This window comes from Petaurus breviceps, unplaced genomic scaffold (genome assembly GCF_028583685.1).
Source record: "Petaurus breviceps papuanus isolate PSGF00001 unplaced genomic scaffold, PetGlider_PUasm1.0 47, whole genome shotgun sequence".
Lineage (NCBI taxonomy): Eukaryota > Metazoa > Chordata > Mammalia > Diprotodontia > Petauridae > Petaurus > Petaurus breviceps.
Window position 1 is genome coordinate 12,467,777 of NW_027186349.1, and position 23,518 is coordinate 12,491,294.

The 23,518-nt window shown below is 35.4% G+C and overlaps 1 protein-coding gene across 7 annotated transcripts in view; it reads right to left on the reverse strand.

The window, feature by feature from the left end:
* The window catches only part of TRIO (trio Rho guanine nucleotide exchange factor), a 534,181-nt gene that overhangs the window by 506,159 nt on the left and 4,504 nt on the right, over positions 1–23,518 (reverse strand). The window lies entirely within an intron of this gene.

The following is a 23,518-nucleotide window of genomic DNA, read 5'->3' on the forward strand; positions in this document are numbered from 1 at the left end:
ACTTACTTTTAGAATGGAGCTGTATTTAGGAAGATCCAAGTCGCCAATATATACTACTATACTACAGAAAAGCAAATCTGAAAAAGACATACAAAGATACAGATCATTTCAGGAATAAATGTAGGCTGACACCTGTGAATAAGATGGTCAAATGCAGACAGAACTGCCTTATAAAAATATTTTTAAAAGATGGGGGGAGGAGAGGAAGTGGAATTAGATGAAACTGTGTCTAGAAGAAATGTAATACACTGATTCCTTACAAACAGGAATCTATCCTTTATTTTTTAAATGTATAAAGTCATAACTAAATGAGAGGATTGGACTAAAGGATCTTTATACTCTCAGTTCCTAAAAAATATTATTAATCTACACAACTATTGACCATCTTAGATCTTTAAAAAAAGAAAAAAAAGAAAGGCAGGTGCATTTTTTCCTCCTAGTTTGAGACTTTAAGGAGCAGTGATAGCATATAACCCAATAAAACACACATGAATGTTGAAGCTTATTCTCTATGACTGTTTACTTGATAGCCTAGAGCAAGAGGCCAGATAAATCTAAAAGTGTTTGTGCATGGTATAGTAAAACAAGCACTGGATTTATAATCAATAGACATGGGTTTTAATCCTGATAAATCACTCCAAACCTCTGGTTTTCAGTTTCCCTATCTCTCAAATGAAAGGGTTGGACTAGAGACTTTTAAAATCCACTCCTGCTTTAAATCTATGACTCTAAAATCCTAAGTAGAAATATTTTACCTACTCTTTTTATTAAAAAAGCCTTGGTTTAATGTTGTCCTTAGAGTTCATGCTCAGGGAACTTCCCCATAGATGAAACCACTTTATAATGAGTTCATTTGGTTATCTGAGTAAATAATCCAAGGAAGACTTGTCTTTGACTAAACTGCTCTCTATCATACATAGCAAAGCTCACAAGCAAGGTTTATAGCCCAAAACTGAGTTTTCAGAGAAACTAGCTGGCCAGGGCCCTTTAAAGGTGTTTTGGAAGAACACTTTGGTTTTGTGACTTTTAGGAACTAATTTCATGACTATTTAAAATGTTGCAATGGCTCTCTGAAACTACAGATCTGGATGTTATATGGGCTATGGAAAAATGCAAAGAACTCTCTAAATGAGATATGACATGGTCAATTCAGTACATAATGTCCAAAAGACCTAACAAGCAGCTGACCTGAGTGAAAATGTGAATTTGAATGAACCCATAGTCCTGCAGCAGCTCCAAAGAGGAAATCCTTCCTGTGGAGGTAATTGCTAAGCAAAGGGATAATTCTAAAGGATTATTAAGTAGGAGGGGACTAATCACATCAGCATAAATGGCTTAGCTTGAAGAGACAAAATGTGATTCATTCCAGTTCTGGCTGATTGTAGGAGATTGGTCTTCCTAGGCTAATGAGAAAGAAGATCTGGTAAAGCCAGCCCTTCACTCTTTTAATCAGGTAGATGGAAAGGCCTTTTGTTCAGCATTTCCTGAAGTAAAATCAGAAAAACTGGATCTGGGCTGAGGAGCACCTTTCTACCCTCTAAGCTTTCAATCTGACATTCTGGAGGATTCCAAATCAGCTCCTTCTTACTTGCCATGGGTATGTGGATTAATAGAACAAAACATTCTCCTCCTGAGGACAGTCATTTAAACCAGCATACTGGTTAGAAAAGCTTTAATAAACTACAGCAAATTTTGGGACAGATGTGTGATGCAGTGGATAGTGTGGGGACTGAAGTCAGGAAGACTATGAGTTCAAATCTGGCCTTGGACACTTATAGTTGTGTGACTCTGGGCAAGTCAATTAACCATGTTCACCTCAGTTCCTGATCTGATAAATAAGTTAGAGAAGGAAATGGCAAACCACTCTAGTATTTTTCTTAAGAAAACTCCAAATGAAGTCACTAAGAGTTGGACATGACTGAACAGGCTGGCTCCTTGACTTCAGAGAACTACCACTTTTAGCAGCCCCATTGACTTGTACAGTGATGTATCTCTAAGAGAAGCAATTTCTTTCCCCCCAGTAAAAATTGCCCTCACTTAAAAAAAAAAACTATTTTCTTAGATACCATTTAATAAATTATTAACAATAATTTTTTATTGTTTCCCAACAACTTCCACTGATATGAAGGTAGCAAGCAGCTCTGCATACCCCTTCTGTAGTAAGAATAATATTCAGATGACTCAGGTTCAAAGTTGGGTCTAAGATCTCAGTATGATAATGTTATGAAAGTGTGTTTCTTTAGAGTAAAAATACTGACCCAGATATTTCCTTTATCATCAGCAATTCCTTTGCCACTGAGTTGACAAAAGCAAGGCTTCAGAAAGATGCCTATCAACCACCATCACTACTAGCACAATGTTTCAGTAAAAGTAATCTATGAGAAGAAATACTTTGTACTAGTAATGTCTAGACTTAGTTAAAAACAACAGCAACAATTTGAGAATGTTCTATGGGAGCTAGCAAACTCACTTGTTAATTTCCTTTAAAAGTATCTACTGTAACAGGACAAGAAATTCAAGAAAACATATACAGATATACCACATTATAATTATTGTTTAAGTATTTCTGAATAAAACAAATATCACTACAATATATTGTTAAACACAAATTCATATAAATACAAAGACAAACTTTTCTGGTTTTTAAAAAAAATTATACTAGTTGAACTGTATCATCTATAATTGTACTCATTCTGGGGAGAGAATGGTGGGATTTTTTTTCAGTATTTGCAAATTGTACAAGTGTCCTTTGGTCACCTATGCAATGTAAACTGTGAAGAGCAGTTTAAAAAATTCAACACACACAGGTAGAACTCAATTAAATCATGGCTCCTTGAGAAAAAAAGAATCCTGTTCTCAATGATGTGATATAACACACTAGTTGCATGTAGGTCAGCAGCCTAAGACAAGAAAAAGGATTTTTTTAAATTTAAAGTCGCAGAAATATTGTATATTGTTAAAGTATAACCGGTTGATCACAGCTTCAAGAGGGAAAATATATTGTCATGTATCCTACTAAATAATTTAGCAATTCTTTAGCCCACATACAAAGCCCTCATTACATAAGTTTTGACATATAAAACGTCTGGGAAGTAAACATGAGCGCCAACTAGAAATGAGTTGATATATTCTGTACCTGTTAAGTTTCAAGATGACTTTCAGGAAAAATTTCAAGAGAAAAATGGAACAGTCCAAATAAGTGGTGAAAAGTCAGTCATTGCTTATCAACCAGGGAATGGCTAAACAAACTGTGGTACATGAGTAGAAAAGAATATTCTTGTGCTCTCAGAAATAACAAATATGAAAAATTTAGGGATGAATACCAAGACTCATGAACTGATGCAAAATGATGTAAGCAGAACCAGGAAAAACAATGCAATAATTACAATAATGTAAGTGGCAAGACCAAAAAAAGAAAAGGAAGAAAATGAAACATTATAAAGTATTAATGACTGATGTTTGGCCCCAGGAGAGAGTAGAAAAATCCCTGGCAGACAGGAAGGAACTGACTATGGGTGTGGAATGCTGAATATCACACATGTGTGATATTCTCTCTTTCTCTTTTAAAAGTCTTTGTTTCAAGGGAGAGGAGAAACCAATATATTTGGAAATATAGGTGATATAAAACCAAATATATCAACAAAATAAAATTTCTAAATTGAAAGAAAAAAGGTCATCCATGACTTAAGTCCCTTCCAACTATATGGTATAACGGGGCTATGTTTCCCTGTGCCAGCAGAAAGAGGAAAAAGTTTCAAATTCATATGTCAAATATAACTGCAAATAAAAAGTAACAACAGAAACCACATCTGGGCTATAAAGGGAAAGTTCAAAAGGCTATTCTAAAATTCTTTGGATATTTCCCTTTCTCTATCAGCAATACAAGTGGGACATGTAATATTTTAAAGCATACTATGTGTGGACTCCTTTATTTACTGGCAAGGGTAACTATATGCACTTATCATACTAGATAAGAACAGAGAGTTTATAATACTTAAAGAAGAATGCAAACTACAGTGGCTAGGAGAGTGTTAAATTACAAGCCATCTGTTCTGATAATTTACAATGTGGCTTCTCCAATCTCCGCCAACACTACATAATATCTCTATGGCAACATACTAACATCAAATTAGGTTAGATCTTCAGTCTATTCACATACCAGGGAGCCAGATTGGTCAGCAAGTTCCTGATTGAACTAGGATCCTTTCTGCTTCAAAGATCTTCAAGCTATAAATGGGTTGTCCTTTTCTTTTTTTTTTAAATCCAACTGCCTTTTATCATACCTTAGATGTGTTTTGGACTCACTAAAACCAACCTATCACTAAATAATTTACAGATTTGAAGGTCACTGGAAGCATAAACATGGATCTAGCACTAGCATATGGCATCTTTCAATACAAAATCAAATAAGAAAAAAAATGGGAGGTACTAGATATAAATGAGGGTAACTACTCTAGTTTCCACCTCTATTGTTGACTTGACTTTTTCAGATTTTCACTTCTCCTTTGCCTGAAATGCTTTCCCCCCTTAGAATTAACATTGTATTTAGAATTAAGTTTTTTAGACTAAGTATCTGGTATTTTAAGTAGATTTAATATTAAGTATAATAAATGTTTAATATTTAGAATATTAGTACAGTGTTATACATATTTAGACTTAAGTCAAAATCTCAGCCTTTTCACTATCTTTGTGAACTCAGGCAAGTTATTTGATCCCTTTGGATCTGTCTCCTCTTCTGTAGAATGAGTGAGTTTGGCTAAATTATTTCTAAGGTCTCTTCACCTCTCAAAGTATGATCCTCTGATCTTAAGTCCCAGTTTCTAAATAAGCCCAAATTCTATCCTTTCAAACATTTATTAAGAACTTACTATGTGCATATATGTATGTATACGTGTGCACACATATACACACACATATATATTATATGTGTGTACACATATAATATATATGCATATTTTAATCTCTATCCTATGTTACTGCATCTGTCATATTGATGGTGCCTAAAAGGATAAACAACCTACTCACTGCATACTGTTATGTAGATTAAATAATGCCCACAAAGTGCTTTGAAGATGAAAACTACTTCAAGTGCTAAGCCATTTTGGGTTGAGCATTTGAAACCGAGAAACAAAGAAGACAGACCAAACATAATGAAAAAGGGCCACTGCCCAGCAGGAGATGCATGCTATTTCACAGATCTCTTTGGTCCCTTTTGAGGAATTCTACACATTAGTCAAAAAGTGAATCTACTTTAAATTACTTTTTTGATAATCACAGGAAAGGGTTCAGAACATTGAAAAGAACATCTTTTTAGCAGTTCATTTAATTCAGAGGGTACTGCTTGAATCAACTCCCAGAGTTAATCAAATATTCTTTTTTTCTGAGATGTTTCTTTTTAAGTTTAGTTAACATAATTTTATATGATGTGTCAATTATAAAGCAAACACAATAAAAATTTCAGCAATGAAGCACCTGCTATTTTATGCAAATTGAACAAAATTCTCATTTGGATTCTGTGATTCATGTGTTCCATTTCCATGTTCAAATCTTTCATGATAGTCTATGGAGTTTGCTCACAAACAGAAAGAAGCTACTAGTATGAAAAACTTGACTAAAATAAAAGAAAAAAGTAAGATTTTAAGTTAATAGCTAAGCATAGGAAGTTGGGGCTTCCCTTTAAAATCCCTCTAAACTGTTATGAACTAAAGAATCCTCAGCCTCAGCTGGGTTCACTCACTACAAAATACATTACAAACTATAGCGAAAGAATGTCTATCCTTTTCTCATCTAATATCAAAACTTTCTTTATGAATTTCTAGAAGAGTGTGCAGTAACCTTTTGTACACAATTAACAAATATCAAGGCACAGCCACCTTTTTTTTTCAAAGTCAGACATGTTATTTTTCTCTGACACCAAAAAAAGAAAAATCTGGTTTGAGTCTAAACCTAACAAAAATTTGTCAGAACCTTTTGTTGATTAGTGGGGAAGGAGAAATTACTTCACCAGCAAGTCACTGGTTATCTACAATCACAATATTCTTCCAGAATCAATTGATTCAGTTTTGCAGGGGCTGAGATGTGTTACTTATTCAGTTTAGCTCCCCTCTGCTTTCTATACCATGAAAAATTCTAAGCCAAGAAAACTTGACATTTAGCAAGCTAATTGTAAATCTTTTTCCTCACCAAAATGCCCAGTTTTAGAAAGGAATAGTACATAGAAAAGATGAAAAAGTAAATGACCTTTTGGCCTAAATTATCAAAACTGCATCCTATTCTTACAAAGGAAAAATGCATTATCTTAATTCATTCCTGGTGAGTCTATAGTCTGGGGAATTATACACCCACAGAGACACTTCCCAGAAATCCAAAAGAGCACTGTAGCAAAAAAGAAGCAACATTAAATCTACCTGAGGGGGTTCCAGGTGAAACAATAACTATTAATGCAAAAACTGTTTTTAGAGGCATTGGTAAGTGAAGTATTCCAACACAAAGATACAATTTGTTTCCTACACTAAACTCAGACTTTAATGGACTCCTGAAGAAAGATAAACTATAAATGACCCCTTCATAACCATTCTACATTAATTATGTGTATGTGTATTCATGTATTTATATACACACAAACTTTAAATTATTATTCATTGAACCTTTCCTAGGTTTCTTTGAACTGAATAATTTGGAAGATGATTTTCTTTTCATAATAATTGTTACCTTTACAAAAGTCATGATTAGGCTGTCATTTGTCACATATGATTTTGAGAAGACTATAAATTCCTTGAGAGCAGTAACTATATCTTTTTTTTCCTCCATTTCCCCATCCCCAGTGCCTAACACATAGTAGGCACTTAAATGCTTTATAAATTGACTGGCATTTTTCTAGGTTAATTTCTTCTGAATATATCAATAGAAAGTAAGGCACCAATGTGGCCTAGCAGTTCTTGTGTTAAATATACCTTTGGGAAGTCTCACAGCATTATTTCATCTATTCTGTTTTGGTAACTGATGGGCAATATAATGATTCAAATAGTAGTTGAGAACACTGGCTGCAGATCTGAATCTCAATTTAACATTAAATTAAATAGTAACCAACAATAATGATAATTAGCTATAGTATTAGGATATTTTTGAATAGTAACCAACTAACCAAACAAAACCCAAAACCCTAACAGACAAATTACAACTAAATTAGCAGTATGTATTTTAGTCATGTCACCTAGATAACTAATTGTAGTTTAAGATCAAAGATGTTTTAAAAAATTATTAAAAACATCTGGGTATTTCTCACAACAAAGAGGACAATTATATTCTCTTAATTCTATCAAACTTTAACACCGTAAGTCAAAAAAGAAAAAGGCAACATTTAAGAGTATTTTTTTTTACTTTAGAAAAAAATTTTGTACAAGCCAAGTAAAATCTGTATGTGCATGTTCTTAAATGAAAATAATACTTTCTACTTATGTAATGACCACTTCTCAAAATATTACCAACATTATGGTGGCACGATAATAGCTAGCCTTCTTCTTCCTCTCAAAATGGCAAAAACCTCAATGTAAAAATCAGCCTTGTACAGAGAAACTGATATTAAAGAGAAAATAGCAAAGAAAGTATGAGATTGCATCCTTGCCAATACTGGTCACAAGAGAGATTGGATGAGAAAGTGAAATCAATGAAAATCCATCACCACCACTAGAAAAACTGTTTAAAAGACAACTCATACTGACCGTATATAAGAGTTTGTATCATAGCTGGCATATTTATATAGTGCTCTGAAAGATGTTTTACATAAATCAAATTGTTTATCTTTCTGAAAGACAGCAACAGAATTCCTTTTTTTTCCAGTGTAAAAGAAATACCAAATGGGAAATAACCTTTCTCACAACCACAGCATTACATCTGATACAGAAGCATTGCAATGAATAACAGTTAGGATATGAGCAGATGCAATGACATAGCGATACAGTACCTGGGAGGCACTCCACCCACTGTGTTAAACTATCCTAAAAACAAGGCTTGGCAGCTTCTCTCCACTTGATTTCTTTCTCTCTTTCCTATGTAATCCCTTTTTTAAAATATCTCATTCACTTCAATTTTTTTTAAGCCTTTTAAAGATTTGGGGGTGGGAACTCATGATCTCTCTATCTTTCTAAAATGGGAACCAAGACTATCTGTCATCATCAAAGGCCCACCCTTTCCCCCCTTTTCTTTTGTAAATTTTAAAAAAGAAAAGTTCAAGATATTTTACAATGTGTGATAGGCTCCCTGTCTGACCTTCCAACCCCCAATTACAACAAAGGAAATTGTCTTTACAATGCTAAAATCCAAGTAAAGACAGACCAAAAAAAAAAAAAAAAGACAGCTGACATTTCAACCCGCAAATTTTTACCAAGAATTTGAGGCAGGTGGGAGCAAGTCGGTGAAAATTCAACATGCCTCAATTTGAAAGCTAAGTCTATGGTTAAGTTAAAAGTAGCATAATTTTTAATGAGGTAAGAAGAGAGAAGACATAAAACAACAAATTATAGGGCTCTTAATATAAGTAGAAATGTTTGCTATACCTTGGAATCTTAGGTGGTGATGAAGAAATAAGGCTTCATTTCATCTAGCATACTTTTCCTTGGAATAGCATGAGATTCATAAGCAAGGTGATAGAGTATGAATTAACTTTTCAACCACTGTATAAGATCACTCTATAACCTTAATGTAATATATTTTTTGTACACCAAGGTATAGATAGATACACACAAAGTTCAGATACTGCTGTCAGAATTATAAAACAATCATATAGTATCTTATTTAATTGGATACAGAGGCATCAACCCCTAGAAAGTTTGCTTATACTTACTGTCTCCACTTTCTTTTCTTTCACTTAATTTTAAACCCATTACAATCAAATTTTCCACCTTATCATTCAACTAAATCTGTTCTCTCCAAGTCAACAATGGTCTAAGGAGGCATTGCAGAACATTGGAAAGAGCCCCAGATTGGAGTCTTGAGAACCCTGATTCTAATCTTGCCTTGGATGAGTTGCTTAATCTCTTACAGCCTCAGTTTCCTCATCTGTAAAAGGAGAGAGCTAGATTAGATATCCTTAAAAGTTCCTTGAAACTTTCTATCTACTTTCCAATAATCTTACCCATATCTGTATCTTTGCCTAGGCAATCTCCCAAGACTGAATGTTCATTCCTTAACCTGTACTTCTTGGGATGCCAAGCTTTCTTCAGAGTGCAGCCCATGCCTCCTACAAAATGCCTTTCTTGATCCCACCAGTCACCAAAGCTTCCCCTTCTCAAAAAAAAAATTACTTCGGGGCTGCTAGGTGGCACAGTGAATAGAGCACCAGCCCTGGGGTCAGGAGGACCTGGGTTCAGATCCGACCTCAGACACTTAGCACAAAAATTAGCCATGTGACCTTGGGCAAGTCACTTAACCCCAATTGCCCTCCAAAAAGCAAAAAAAAAAAAATTACTTCATTGATAGTCTACCTATACTTATAAGCACAGTGTCTAGCACATAGTAGGTGCTTAAGAAATATTTATGGACTGATCAGTCTGTGCATGTTCTTAAATCTAATATAAGTGAATATATTGCTTCCTAGATAGATTATAGGGTCCCTGAGAGCAGGTACTCTTTTATTTTTGACTTTGTAATACTGAGAAGAGTGCCTGGTGTATAGATAATGCTTAATGCTTAATAAACGTTTCTTGGTTGACTGGTTAGATTGTATGTGCCTGGAGGTGGGAAAGAAATGTCTTCAGACAATACAATGTTTATGTTCCTTTCCTGTAAAACTTTCCCCTCCATTAGTAAGGGAAAGACTTTCTTAGTTTAGCCAAAAAGGGAAATATAAATTAAGGAATTTAAGGGAAAGAGAGTAAATAAGTATGTAACATTAGGAGCAAGGTGTAGTAGAAAATGTACTAGATTTGGAGTCAAAGTACTTGGATTCAAAACCCAATATTACATCTGATCAAGTGACTTGAACAAGTCACTTTACCCATTTAGACCTCAGTTTCTTCATCTGTAAAATTTGGAGGTCAAACTATATTATTTCTAAGGTCCCTTCCAACTGTACATCATTGGTAAATCAGTCATCCCATAGCTTCAGTAATATTGATTTTTTTTCCTATTGTATTTATATTACTCTTCATTTTGAACAGCCCATTTGACAAATAAGATCTGGTTCCTACTAAATCCTATCTTAACCGTGCCTTACCAACCCAGAAGCAGACCTTAGGGAAAAAGTTCTTTGGCTATTCACAAAAAAATTTAGATTATATCAAAAAGGTAAAGGCTAAGAATGAGGAATATGAAGATGTTTCCAGACACAAAACACTATGACTTCTACCAAATTAAATAATATTTGTAAAGAGTTTAATATAGCACTTGGAACATAACAGGTATTTAGCAAATGCTTATTCCCTTCTCTACATTTTTCCCTACCCTCTTGGTTCCCCTGGAAATAAAACAACTACCATATTTCAATGTGCCATATGAAATGTATGATAATTTGATTTTATTTCTCCAGAAATATTAATAAGGATTAGCCAATATCTGCTTGGCCAATTCTCTTTCTCTCTTCTCTCTCTTCTCTCTCTCTCTCTCTCTCTCTCTCTCTCTCTCTCTCTCTCTCTCTCTCTCTCTCTCTCTCTCACACACACACACACACACACACACACACACACACACACACACTTTTCTAGGGCACTGTTTTTGATTTATAAAATAGTGTGGCATTCTAATGTCAACTCAACAATTAACAACAATATTTAGCTATTACACAACTAATACCAATAAACAATTGTTTGTATTTGTGTAGTGATTTGCAATTAAGAAGTGTCTTCACATATAATCATCTCATTTGATTCTCATAACAATCCTGTGAGATAGCTAGTGTAAGCATTTACCCCATTTTACAGATGAGGTAGGTAACTGATGCTTTGAAAGATTAAGTGATTAGCCCTAGGTCACATAGCTAGTGGTGATAGACATGGATGCCTCATGCAACATCCAATTTTTCTTCCACTACACCTGAATGTCTTACAATAATCATCATTATTGAGAGATTAGAAAGTAATGTATACTTGGGGAAAAAGAAAACTAAACAAAACACAGAGGCCGGTCTTGTACATAGAAAGCAAAGGATAACTAGGTTCCATGAAATGTCAAGGGGCCTAGAGGTAGATTAAAGATTTTTTTCTGTTTGTCTGATTAGATGGTTTTTATAGGATGACATCGTCAAAAGTCATACGAAGTGAAAAGCCAAGGATGGACTGTAATCTGCCTATTGGGAAGAATACTTACCATCTTGTCCACAACATCTTGTATGTGTCCCCTTCCCTCCACCCACACAAGCTCTGGTATTCCTCACTATCCCCACCTGAGCAACTAGGAGGTGAAGAGGATAGAGTACCAGAGTACAAATGTGACCTCAGATGTGTATCAGCTATGTGACCCTAGGCAAGTCATTTTACTACTGCTTGCCTCTAGTTCTTCATCTATAAAATGAGAATAATAATAGCACCACATACCTCCCAGGGTTGTTGTGAGGGCCAAATGAGATAATAATTGTAAAGCACTTAACATTGTTCCTGACACATAGTAAGTGCTATATAAATGTTAGCTGTTATTCTTATTCTTGTTTTAATTAATTTGTTTGTTTACTTTTAGTTTACAAGATTCAATCCCACAATTCCTTGAGTTTTAAATTCTGTCCCCCTCCCTCCCCTTCCCCCCCATGGCAGCATACAATCAAGTATAGGATCTGCAAATACGTTCACATTAGACATTAGTCAGGTTATAAAGACGGATTGTATCAGATGGAATGAAAAATGGTAAAGAGGACATAAAACCAAACAAGAAAAAGAAAAAGATGAGGTAGTTTGCTTCAATCTGGATTCAAACTCAGTTCTTTCTAGTTCTTTCTCTGGATGTAGACATCTCTCTCCATCATGAGTCTTTGGGGATTGACTTATATCACTGCATTGCTGAGAAGAGTCTAGTCTATCAAAGCTGGTCATCACACATACGTTGTGTCTGTAATCGTGTACAAATTTCTCCTGGTTCTACTCTTCTCACTTAGCATCAGTTTATATAAGCCTCTCCACGTAAATATGAAGTCCATCTGCTCCTCGTTTCTTATAGCACAATAGTATTCCATTACATGCATATACCACAACTTATTCAGCCATTCCCCAATTGATGGGTACCCCCTTAATTTCCAATTCTTTGCCACCACAAAAAGAGATGCTATAAATATTTTGGTACATATGGGTCTTCCTCCCACTTGTATGATCTCTTTGGGATATAATCCTAGGAGTGGTATTGCTGGGTCAAAGGGTATGAAATTATTTATAGCCCTTTGGTCATAATTCCAGATTGCTCTCCAGAAAGGTTGGATCAGCTCACAACTCCACCAGCAATGCATTAGTGTTCCAATTTGCCCACATCCTCTCCAGCATTTGTCATTTTCCTATTCTGTCATCTTAGCCAATCTGACTGGTAAGATGTGGTACCTCAGAGTTGTTTTTATTTGCATTTCTCTAATCCACAGTGATTTAGAGCATTTCTTCATGTGCTTATAGATATCTTTCATTTCTTTCTCTGAAAACTGCCTGTTCATATCCTTTTACCATTGTTATTTTTATTCTTAATTGTTAGCAGCATCACCACTTCTCACCTAGACTACTGAAATAGTCTTTTTTTTAAAGCCAATTATGACCAGCTCTCCTGAAGACTGCTTCTGTGAATAACTTTAAGGATCTAATCAAATAGTATAGTGAATTCTCTGTTTATTCAGCAATAAACTAAAGCAAAACATTCAAGAAATGAAAGCACAACATTCACAAGGGCATAACATAACTTATTACTAAGGAGGCCACATAGTCTTTTTTTTTTTTTGCTTTTTTTTTGGAGGGGGGAAGGCAGGGCAATTGCGGTTAAGTGACTTGCCCAAGGTGACACAGCAAGTAAATATTAAGTATCTGGGTCCAGATTTGAACTCAGGTTCTCCTGATGCCAGGGCTGGTGCTCTATTCACTGCACCACCTAGCCGCCCTGCCATGTAGTCTTAAAGAAAACATATTAAGTCACAATCTCCTCAATCAATATAAAGCACACATCTAAAGTCTTCTTTCATCTTGACTTGAGGCTGGTTTCCAATCATCCTAAAGGGGTAGTAGAAAGTACAAAGACCATCTACCCCTTTGTCACAGTAAGTTAGAATATCATCAGTCGATACTGAGTACCCCAATAAAGTTCTCTTTCATCTTGACTTGAGGTTGGCTTCCAAACCCCATGGCTCCTCTTCCATGCTCCCACCTTTTGCCTGAATTCATCCAACTGTTGGATTCACAGGTATTCAGCAATCCCAGCTCTTGCTTGGATTCACCCAACTGTTGCCCAGATTCACAGGTAGGCAGCTCTTCCAGCTCTTGCCTGGATTCATCAGACTGTTGCCTGGATTCACAGGTAGGCAGCTCTCTGCACCTGTTCTATATTGCAACTCATGGGGACTGCTCCACTCTCAGCTCTTCACAGTTTCTGTTTCTAGGAAAACAAAGCTCAACAGGGCTACAACAGTATTTACACACATTGTTGGCACTATCATCTCAATTCACTTTCTGTCTGAGAAATCAACAGAGTGCTTCTGTCTGACAAAGTAACACAATTCAACAGACAAAATGCTTCTGTCTGACAAAGTAACACAATTCTACAGCGTGGTTCTGTCTAACAAGTAACACCAACACAGAACAACAGAGTGTCAAGATCACAAACATTCTCTCAGCTCTGCTTGGTCCCAGCTCATGCTCTACTCTGCTCTTTCCTGTTCCATCCTTCTTATTTCACCCTTCCTATTCCCCTCTTTCAGCAAGTTCCTCCCACCATGGGCTCCATGTGATGATGTCAGGCCTATTAAGAGCGGGGGAGGTCTCCAAACTCCCTTAGGCCTATTAAGGGCAACACAATGTAGACTGTTTCCAACAAAGACTTGACACAATCAAAGGTGAGGCTCCAAGGCACTTGAATAGCTGAAACAAGGAGCAAAGTACTACTTTGCTTGCCGTTACAGTCTTCTAACTGACTTCACTGCTTCAAATCTTTCCCTACTCTAATACACCCTCTAAACAACTGTCAGGATGATTTTCCAAAAGTGAAAGTCTAACCATGTCATTCTCCTCAATAAATTACTGACTCTAAAATCAAATATAAACTCCTCTCCTTGGCATTTAAAACCTTTCACAACTTGGCCCTAACCATCTTGCCAATTTAATTATATATTACTTTCCTTCACATACTCTACATCCAGTAAAACTTCATCTTTCTGTTGCTCAAATATGGCAGTCCATTTGCCATCCCTCTTTGCTTTTGTATTGATTTTCCTCTATGTCTAGAATGCACTCCTTAGATTCTCCAGGAGCCTTCAAGATTCAGCTCAAGTGATATATTGTATATGAGGACTTTCCCGGTTCTGGGAATTTATAGTGCTGCTCTGCATCAATCATTTTGTATCTCTTTCATATATACCTATGTATATAGTATGTCATAAGTCTTAGGGTAGTTTTAAGCTATTAAACCTCAAAACTACCCTAAGACTTTTGGAACTACCTACACACACACGTATGTATATATGTATATGCACACATATGTACATACACATATATGGATATATATTATGTGTATATATGTGTGTGTCTGTCAATAGAACGTAAACTTTGAAACCAAGGTTAGGTTAACTTTTGTCTCTTCTCTGTATCCCCAGGGTCTAGAACAGCAATTGGTACTTAGTGGCACTTAATAAATGTTGACTAATTGATACCACTAGATCACAGATCCAGATATAAAAATATTACCTCAACAAATTCAACTCAATTACTTAGAAAACAGATAATTGCTGTAAGTATTCTGGAGAAAATCAACTAAGTTAATGCTAGTGTTTTAGAAATCCACAATGAAATCCTTCATTTGAACCACTCACCATAAGGAAATTGTCCTTGCTAAGGATAATATAACAGTGCAATTTAGTTAACTGAACTGGTAATTGGGAAAAAAAAAAAGCCATCACATTAACATAGTCTTAATCTCTAGGACCCACAAGAAACTAGGGCAAGCTGAAATGAGATTGAATGTAAGGAAACAATTCTAAAATAAAAATCATTCATTCCTTCTGTCACTATGATGCTCTATTTATTTAAAGTAGTCATAGTCCTTTTTATAATATACATGAACAATAGTGAGGGTTGGTCAAAATTTTTCAGGACATTTGTTAGTGATGTGGCCATTTTTATCGGTGAAAATTTTTTTTTAATTCTATTAGAAAAGTTGTTATAAAATATGTCTCAATTATTAGTTGCTAAAATGTCAAATGCAACTTTAACCTTAAAGCCTCTTATTAAGAATGTCTGTTGAAATGTACATGCTTATGCCACTATTCCAGTCAAGCAAAACCTTTTTTCTAAACAGTTGCATACAATTTCAAAATAACTACCAGAGCTACTATACATTTTACCTTAAACATCTGAAAAGTTAAATAAACTAACCTAAAGGAAAATAAACTTTGAAAAAATGTATATCTTCAAAGTTTTACACATCCAGCAATTAAAGTACAAACTAAGTGTATATATAAGACAGCAGGCAAATCAGAACTTAAACTCCCCAAAGTAAACATCACTTCTTTACTAAATACATCTCTCTCCATAGTTTGTGAATGTCACTGTGACTATTAAACTGAGGACTAACTATAAACAACTGGTATTAATTTTGTACATACACTGCAAATTTCATGATCAATCTCTACTCCATCCTCCTTCACAAAAATGCACATAACTGTGCAATGAAATTCAATATTTTAAGCACAGTAAGTACACATAGCACTCATATGAATTTAATAACATAAAAACAGATTTTAAATGAGACTAAGACATCATCCCTTTTTTCATTTAGACTCAAATCACCTCTTCTATAGAATCTCACAATTTTTTGATTCTTAACAACTTTTCCAAGATACAAACACTATTCCTCTATGAAAAATGTATATTGAGAAAAGGCCAAACCCCACAGAGTCCCCACCCCCCAAAAAAATTTCCTCAGTGCTACACTTTCAAATATGAATTTTTCCCCAAGTTCATATGATTACATTTGTGTTTAGGGTTGGTCACATTGTTTTAAGTCAAGCTTGAAACAGTACATTTTAAGGCTTATGTATTAATCCTCAAAATAGGAGATAAACTAGGCACCCAGGAAATCAATTTTGTTCCCTTGGAGGATGAATAAACCAAAAAAATAAAAGATCTAGTGAGTATCTGATCTCTGCCTACCAGTATCTAAAGGGCCATCACCTGAGAAAAGGAAAGAAATTGTTTTGCATAGGTACAAAGGGCAAAAATTAAGACTAAAGGTTGAAAGGTTTAGTGTTAAAAGGAGAAAAGTTTCAGCTCTACATAAGGAAGAACTTTCCAGCCATCAATTCAATGATTTAGCTTTAAAAAAATTGATTAAGCTACCCCAATATGCTGCTATATCCTACTGTGCTAGGCATTAGGGGATCAATGAATGTAACAGTCAAATAGACCCCAGTCTCTAAAGGAACTTAAGTTCTTCTGGGGAGGAAGGGATGGGACAGGTAACAAGTACAATTAAATACAAAGAACATACAAAGTAATTTCTTAGAGGAGAGGAAAATTTCGAGCACTAATAATTAGAGAGAACAACAAAGGCTTCCTGGAGGAGGTGTCACCTGATCTTAGACTAGAAGGGAGCTGTCCAACAATGAAATAGGCTGCTTTTTAAAGCACTAAATTCCCTTTAAAGGACTAAATTGCCATGAGTGTTCAGACTCAGGACAGATTAATTGTCAGAATTTCTGTAGAAAGAATTTTTGCATGGCATAAGTGACTGGATTAGATGTCTTCTGAAGGCCCGTGCAACTCTAAATTATATATATATGACCTTATTTCACCACTAGTTCAAATCCTATCCTCTGAATTCATCTATCACTTTTAGCTACACTTGAGGCTATCAGATTCAGTATTTTGTGCTGCTATCCATTTAGAATACTGTAGCAGCAAGCACCCCAGCGTTCCCAGGGTGGATGCCAGCACAGGTTCTTGGATCTGCTTTAATAAAGGAAAGCAACTCAAAATGGGTTAACAAGCTTACTTTAATCAGTCAGATATGTATCATTTACCTAGTTCAGGGGAAAAAGGTCAGCACCCCAAACTTCAAAGTATACAGGCAGAATTATCAAGACAGAAAGAGATCAAGTAGATAGCTTTCCAAACTGTCCAGCCATTACATCCATACCAAATCAACATCTGGGTTTTTCAAAGCCCGGGGGCTCTGGACAACGGCTTCCCAGAATCCATATCAAATCACAGAACACTTCTTAAAGTGAGCCCCAAAACAAAGCTACACATCAGGGCTTATATAGCCTTCTCCTGGCTCAGAGAATGTAACAACCTTATTGACTCACTGGCCAATCAAGAACTATCTACTGAAAAACAAGCCTCCCACCCCAGGCTCCTGGTGCACTTTAGCCTAGGGGCAGGGAATCTTTAAAATTTACATTCCCATTACAAATACATAGAAAAACAACCAAAGAAAATACTTTGTATGAATTTTTCTTAATCTAAAAAAATGTTAAAATGTTTACAAACAACACAAAAGAGCATCAAAGGTATGCTACCCTTGCCAAGCTCCATAACCAAAATGCCTCTATTTCAACCCTGAAGCAAGAATACAACAGGGTTCCTTAGGGCAGATCTATAAGGACCATAAGAAGGCATGCTCCACATGGACAGCTGCTCCTCCCAAGAAAATTCTTACTGGGAAAAATTACATGAATTTCATAACTGCACTTGATGGAAATATATGCTGCCAGAAAAATAAAGCATGGTTCATTCACCTAGTCACAGCCAATACAAAGCAATCTGAATCTAGAAACCAATCTTGCAGACCAATCTTCATGGTTAAGGTTGTTTATGGCAACGTAGGTTTAAGAAATTTACTAATCTACAACCAAACAAGGTGGAACTTTGTTCAACACAAATCTTTCTTCTAACATACATTCTCTACTCCCCTTATTAATTGGAGGGGAGTACAGGCATGAATAATCAAAACAACCAGTTGGCCAAAACTAATTTATGCTATATTAAGAGTCACAGAATCATTTAGCCAGCAGGGTAGGCTTTGAAATGTGTATTTATACTTAGATTTCAATGTTTATCTCATTTGAAATATCACTTCTATTCAAACAATGATTTTGTGAAGACCACACTTGAGAAACTGCTAATTTCCCCCGTCTTGTCCATTCCATTTAACTCTTCTCCAAAACTATTCTATGAATGCTTTTAAAAATTTTCAGATTAATATACTGTTTACATTCTCTCAAACCTTTTTAAAGGGAAAGTGGTTATGAGTTTATGTTTCAAAGAACTCAGCATGTACATTTGGGATGCAGTAATGCTCTGAGATTAGAAATAAATGCAAAAATGTATTTTAACAAATATTAACTTCAGAATAAATTTAAGAATAAGATTATCCATAATTAAGAATGAATGGTACTTAAGACTACTGATCACCTTCAAAAACTGGAAAACTCTATTGGAAAACTTTATTCTGTTACCTTAGTTTCTACTTAACTAATATCATGAATCAAATAAAATCTGTAGCTGTCAGATGCTGTGTTGAGTAGGAAGTCAGTGCTGGGAAGAAGTGTTACTCAAAGGGCAGAGTAAATTGTTGGGCCTAAATAGCTAGCATTTATATAGTACTTGTAAGTTTGTAAAGCACTTTACAAATATTATCTAATTTAATTCCCAAAACAATCCTGAGAGGTGAGTGCTAAGCTTTATCCACTGTGTCCTGTAGCTGCCTAGCTAGTGAGTCAAAGTCAAAGAAGTTAAGAATCAGAATAGTTTACTACCTTATTGAAAATTCTAAAAAAGGAGGAAAAAGAAAATAGAATGTTGTAGAAAGGAATTGTCCTTTCTCCACTTCTCAAATGCTTCCTTCTCTATGAGGCCTTCTTATTAACAATATTTCTTTCCTTGATCTCACACTATACTTGGTTTCTACCTCTCATATATATCATAGGTATTTTGTGTCATATATCCCTTTTAGATTGCGTGCCCCTTATCTTCCCCAGGGTCTAACATAGCATTCCGCTCATAATAAATATTTCATAAATGTTAGTAGAATCTGACTTTTTTTCCTCCCTCAGTTTTTTGTTTTTCCTTCCCCTTCAGAGAAACAGCCTATAGTGCTACTCTGGTCCCCCCCCCACCCCAAATTGTTTAGGACAATATATGCTAGCCACTATTCTTTCTCCTGCCCTAACTATGTAAGCCACTATTGGCAAAACTCTTTATTCAGAGTCAGTCCCCTTTATTTCTCCATAAAACAATTTTAATTTAATAGGTAATGGGACAGAAGCAAGGCAAACAGTAGGAAATTAAGTCCTAGAATCAGGCAACAAGCACTCATTGAAAACTAAAATACTGGGACGTTCTTTGACAAAGATGGCACTACTGACCTATCTATCACTGCTAGGATATGAGCCCTGTGTCAGTTGTACAAACATGACTAGGCTCTACCACCTTCAAAAACTGGGAAATGCCCTGGATTTGGATTCAGAGGGATTGAGTTGAAATGCTGACTCTGAGCCTACTACCTGTGTGACCATTAGCAACTAACCAGATTTATATCTCTGAGCCTCAGTTTTCACATGCATAAGATAAAGGAGTTGGAGTAGAGATGGTCTCTTGTCCCTTCATGCAATTTTCTAACTTGGCAATGTTGTAATCAAAGAATTTATCCACCCCAGTTTGCTTAGTTTATTAAGGTTCAAGCTGATAGAAGATAGAGTGAACCCTCAAAGAATGCTTTTTCTGATCAAACTTAGAAATGGTGGAGTATCTTTCAAATTGATTTGTGTTTTCTATTATATAGAAAATCATTTCTCATTCTTAATGTCTGTGATTCTAAAGAGTGTCTCACAAAAGCAATTAACTTATAATACGTAAAAAAAACCTAATTCATTATATGAAGGATGTTTATTTTAGTACTTTCATTTTGAAAAAATAAGGTTTATTCCCATTAACAGAAGGAACTTTACTAGGCAATAAACTGTGGCTACTGATTAGGAATTTGATTATTTTCTGGAGTTCTGCCAACAAAAACAAATAAAATCCCAATTTCTGAGTGTAAAACTTGTGAATATAACACTATAAGAAAAATGACCAGTTCAGATATAAAATTAAAATCTATCTTTCACTCTCAGAAAGTGAAAATAATTCACTAAAAAGCTTGAAAGTATCTTCTGATTTAGAATGAATTTTAATGCATGATACAGAATATATTGTTTTCTACCACATACACTTTGTTACCACTGCCATATCAAATCATGTGCTTTATTTTGTACCTAATTATTGGCATCAAAAGGTTTAATTTTAATATCTGTTGGTAGTTAAATTGAACAATGGGGGCAGGGAGGGAATAAGCATTTATATAGGTCCCACTACATGCCTGGCACTTTGCTAAGTGTTTTACAAATATTATCTCATCTGAAAGAGGAAGAATAATGTTCCATGTCAATAGAACAGTTTAAAAGGTCTCAAGTTCCTTTCAATGAGCACTGTCACTCTAGTTTGATTTTCTTAAAAGTCACTTACAGAATTATTTTTAGATGATATTTTCCTTTTCTTTAAATTGAGAGCTACCTCAATAAAAGAAGACAGTTTACCCTATCAAAATACATTTCCTTTAACCTCCTCATACCTTTCTTAAAATATTGAGGTTAACAAAGAATGCTTACTATTTTTTCCCCATAAAATACATATATCTATTTAGGTCATTCACAATGACAGTTTGGAGAAAGAAAAAAAATCATCCCCCCCCAAAAGATGGCATATTAAACATATCCATAAGCTTGGCAAGATTAAGATTGACTATATAAATAGCATTAAAAGCATAAATATGGATAAAATATCATTTTCACAATAAGTTATAAGAAGAAGCATAGAATTAATAATTTTTTTAATTCAATGTGACTTCTCACTAAGAATTCTGTGAGACTTTGCCATGTTTTATCCTTGTTTGGAAAGTGAGGGTCATAACCAAGTGACTAGACCATGGTGAAGGAGAGAAATGTACTGCAATGACCCAGTGACATTTCAGGACTGACACAAAACCTTTCTCTGTTCTCTCTTTTGATGCCAACCTAAAAACATATTAGCAGGTTAAAAATAATGCATTTACGTAAGCACATCACCCTTTTTAAGTCCTGAATGCTTAAATAGTAGGTCATGAAAAACTGATTTATTACCACAAGAATAAATCACAAAAATAGATTGGCGATAAAAGTTATGAGTCCCTATGGAGTTCAGAACTAATGGAAGCAAATTATTGGACAGAAGGGGCAGTGTGGTATAGTGGGAAAAGCACTAGCCTATAGGAGTATTTCGATTTGGGTTCTAATATTGGTTCTACCACCAGCCGGCAACATAACTTTGGGCAAATCATTTAACCTTTCTGGGACATCAATTACTTCATCTGAGAAAAATGAGATTAGACTCAAAGTATTTTTCAGCTGTAACTGTCTATGGTCTATTCTGTCACCCATGTTGATCTGTTTGTTTGCCTTGTTCTTTGTGAGCTTATTTTTTCTTAACATTCTGTTAACATTCAATGCCTCAAAGCATGCCTGCATGCACGCGCGCGCACTCACACACACTCTCTATGTATATGTATGTGTATGTATATATACACACATACACATTAGATGCTCAAAAATAATTCTTAAGTGAATTGTTTGGTTGCTGGTAAATTTCAATTGTTCCTTGATCCTCAATCATAAAATATTTCTCTATACATTTGGCATATTAAAAAGAAAACTTGGGCAAAAGGGTAAAAAAAACACAAAAGTACTCGAATGGTGGCATAAATTCTAACTTAACAGAAGCAAATTCATTTCTCTGAATTTTTATCTATTAAAAAAGAAAAAGTCTAGATCATTGCCAGACTTGGTTCAGGAATCAAGAGGAGGGAATGGTGGAGAAAAAATAATACAATGAGAAAGAGGGGGTATAAAAAGTACAGATGAGCAAGAAGCAGAGATCACTAGGCAGGTAAAAAGCTCCTGTGCTAGAAGGTGTAACACAGCCTTGAAATTACTGTTTAAGCCTATGTGTTTTCATAGCTAGCAATTTGAAATGTTGGGCCTTGAAAATACTAGAAAACACATACACATACATACACACCATCCAACTACCCCCCCTACCCCCAACAAGAATCTATTCTCCCCAATCAAATGTCTGTTTGTTATCTTAGAAAGACATTTCAGGAACCATATACCATATAAACCATTCACTGCTCAATAAACCTGGATTGAGAGAACATTTGCTTAGACAACCTTGAATCTCCTGTTTACATGCCTCTATCACATTTGATCTTTAAACACCTTCCAGTTCTAAATATTATGATCCTATGATCTCCATGGCAGACTTAGATTCACCTCATTTGTCCTCCCTCTCCACCCCAAAAGCCCACTTCCCTCTAATTTTCCCCTAGTTATCCTAACACTAACTGACTGGACCCTCCAGACTCTGCCTGATATCACTCCTGTAGAAGATAGATCAAGAGATCTAGGTCACTGGTTCAGAGTTAAGAGTTATCTTTACTAAGAAAGAAGTGCAAAGAAAAGCATTCTACATTCAATGATGTAGAATCAGACTGGAACAGCGCAACAGCTTCCTACTTGTAACCCAAACCTACTTTGGCTCCGGGACCCAAGTCAGACACCTAGTCCCCAGAGGAATGTAGGAAGCATGCAAATGTGTTGAGTATCTGGTTCAGCTCAAGGATTGGACTCAACAACAACAAAAAGGCATAACTGCAAAGGAAGAGGCAGAACAAGAAGCCCTAATATGAATCAGATTGTCTTTGGGTAAAAGCCTAGACACTGCTTTTATGGGTTACTCTGACCAAATCAATCAGTCTCCTTACTATCTACAGTAGAGTTATTATGAAGCCTTTTCTTGGTAGCACCAAAATTTCACCTTTAGGTCATAAGAGAATTTCTAATGGAGAACAATTAAATACTGCACATGGAGTCTGTTCTGTGACAGGTGGCAGTGGTAGGGTAAGAGTGGCAGGACAGAATTTAGCTTATTTAGAGGAGAGGAGGGGAGTGAAACATTTTCTCATCTAAAGGAAATGTTATATTAGTTGGATAAAAATTATATTGATCCTTCTGTACATTTCCCCAAATCTTCCAGCAAGATCCTGCTTTCAACTTAACCTGTAAGGTCAGAAGGGATAATCAGGGAAGAAATCAAAACCAATTTGGCACTGAAAAGTCAGCATATACTCTAAAAACTGCCCTATTGGAGTGAGTCAAACAATTCTGCCTTTGAAAGAGAGAAAAAGAAGGCACATTTGCCATATATCTTCTGTATCTGTAGCTTCTACAGTAGATAAAACTTCTGTCTCTGATTATCTTTCTGGAACTACTGAAGAAACCAAT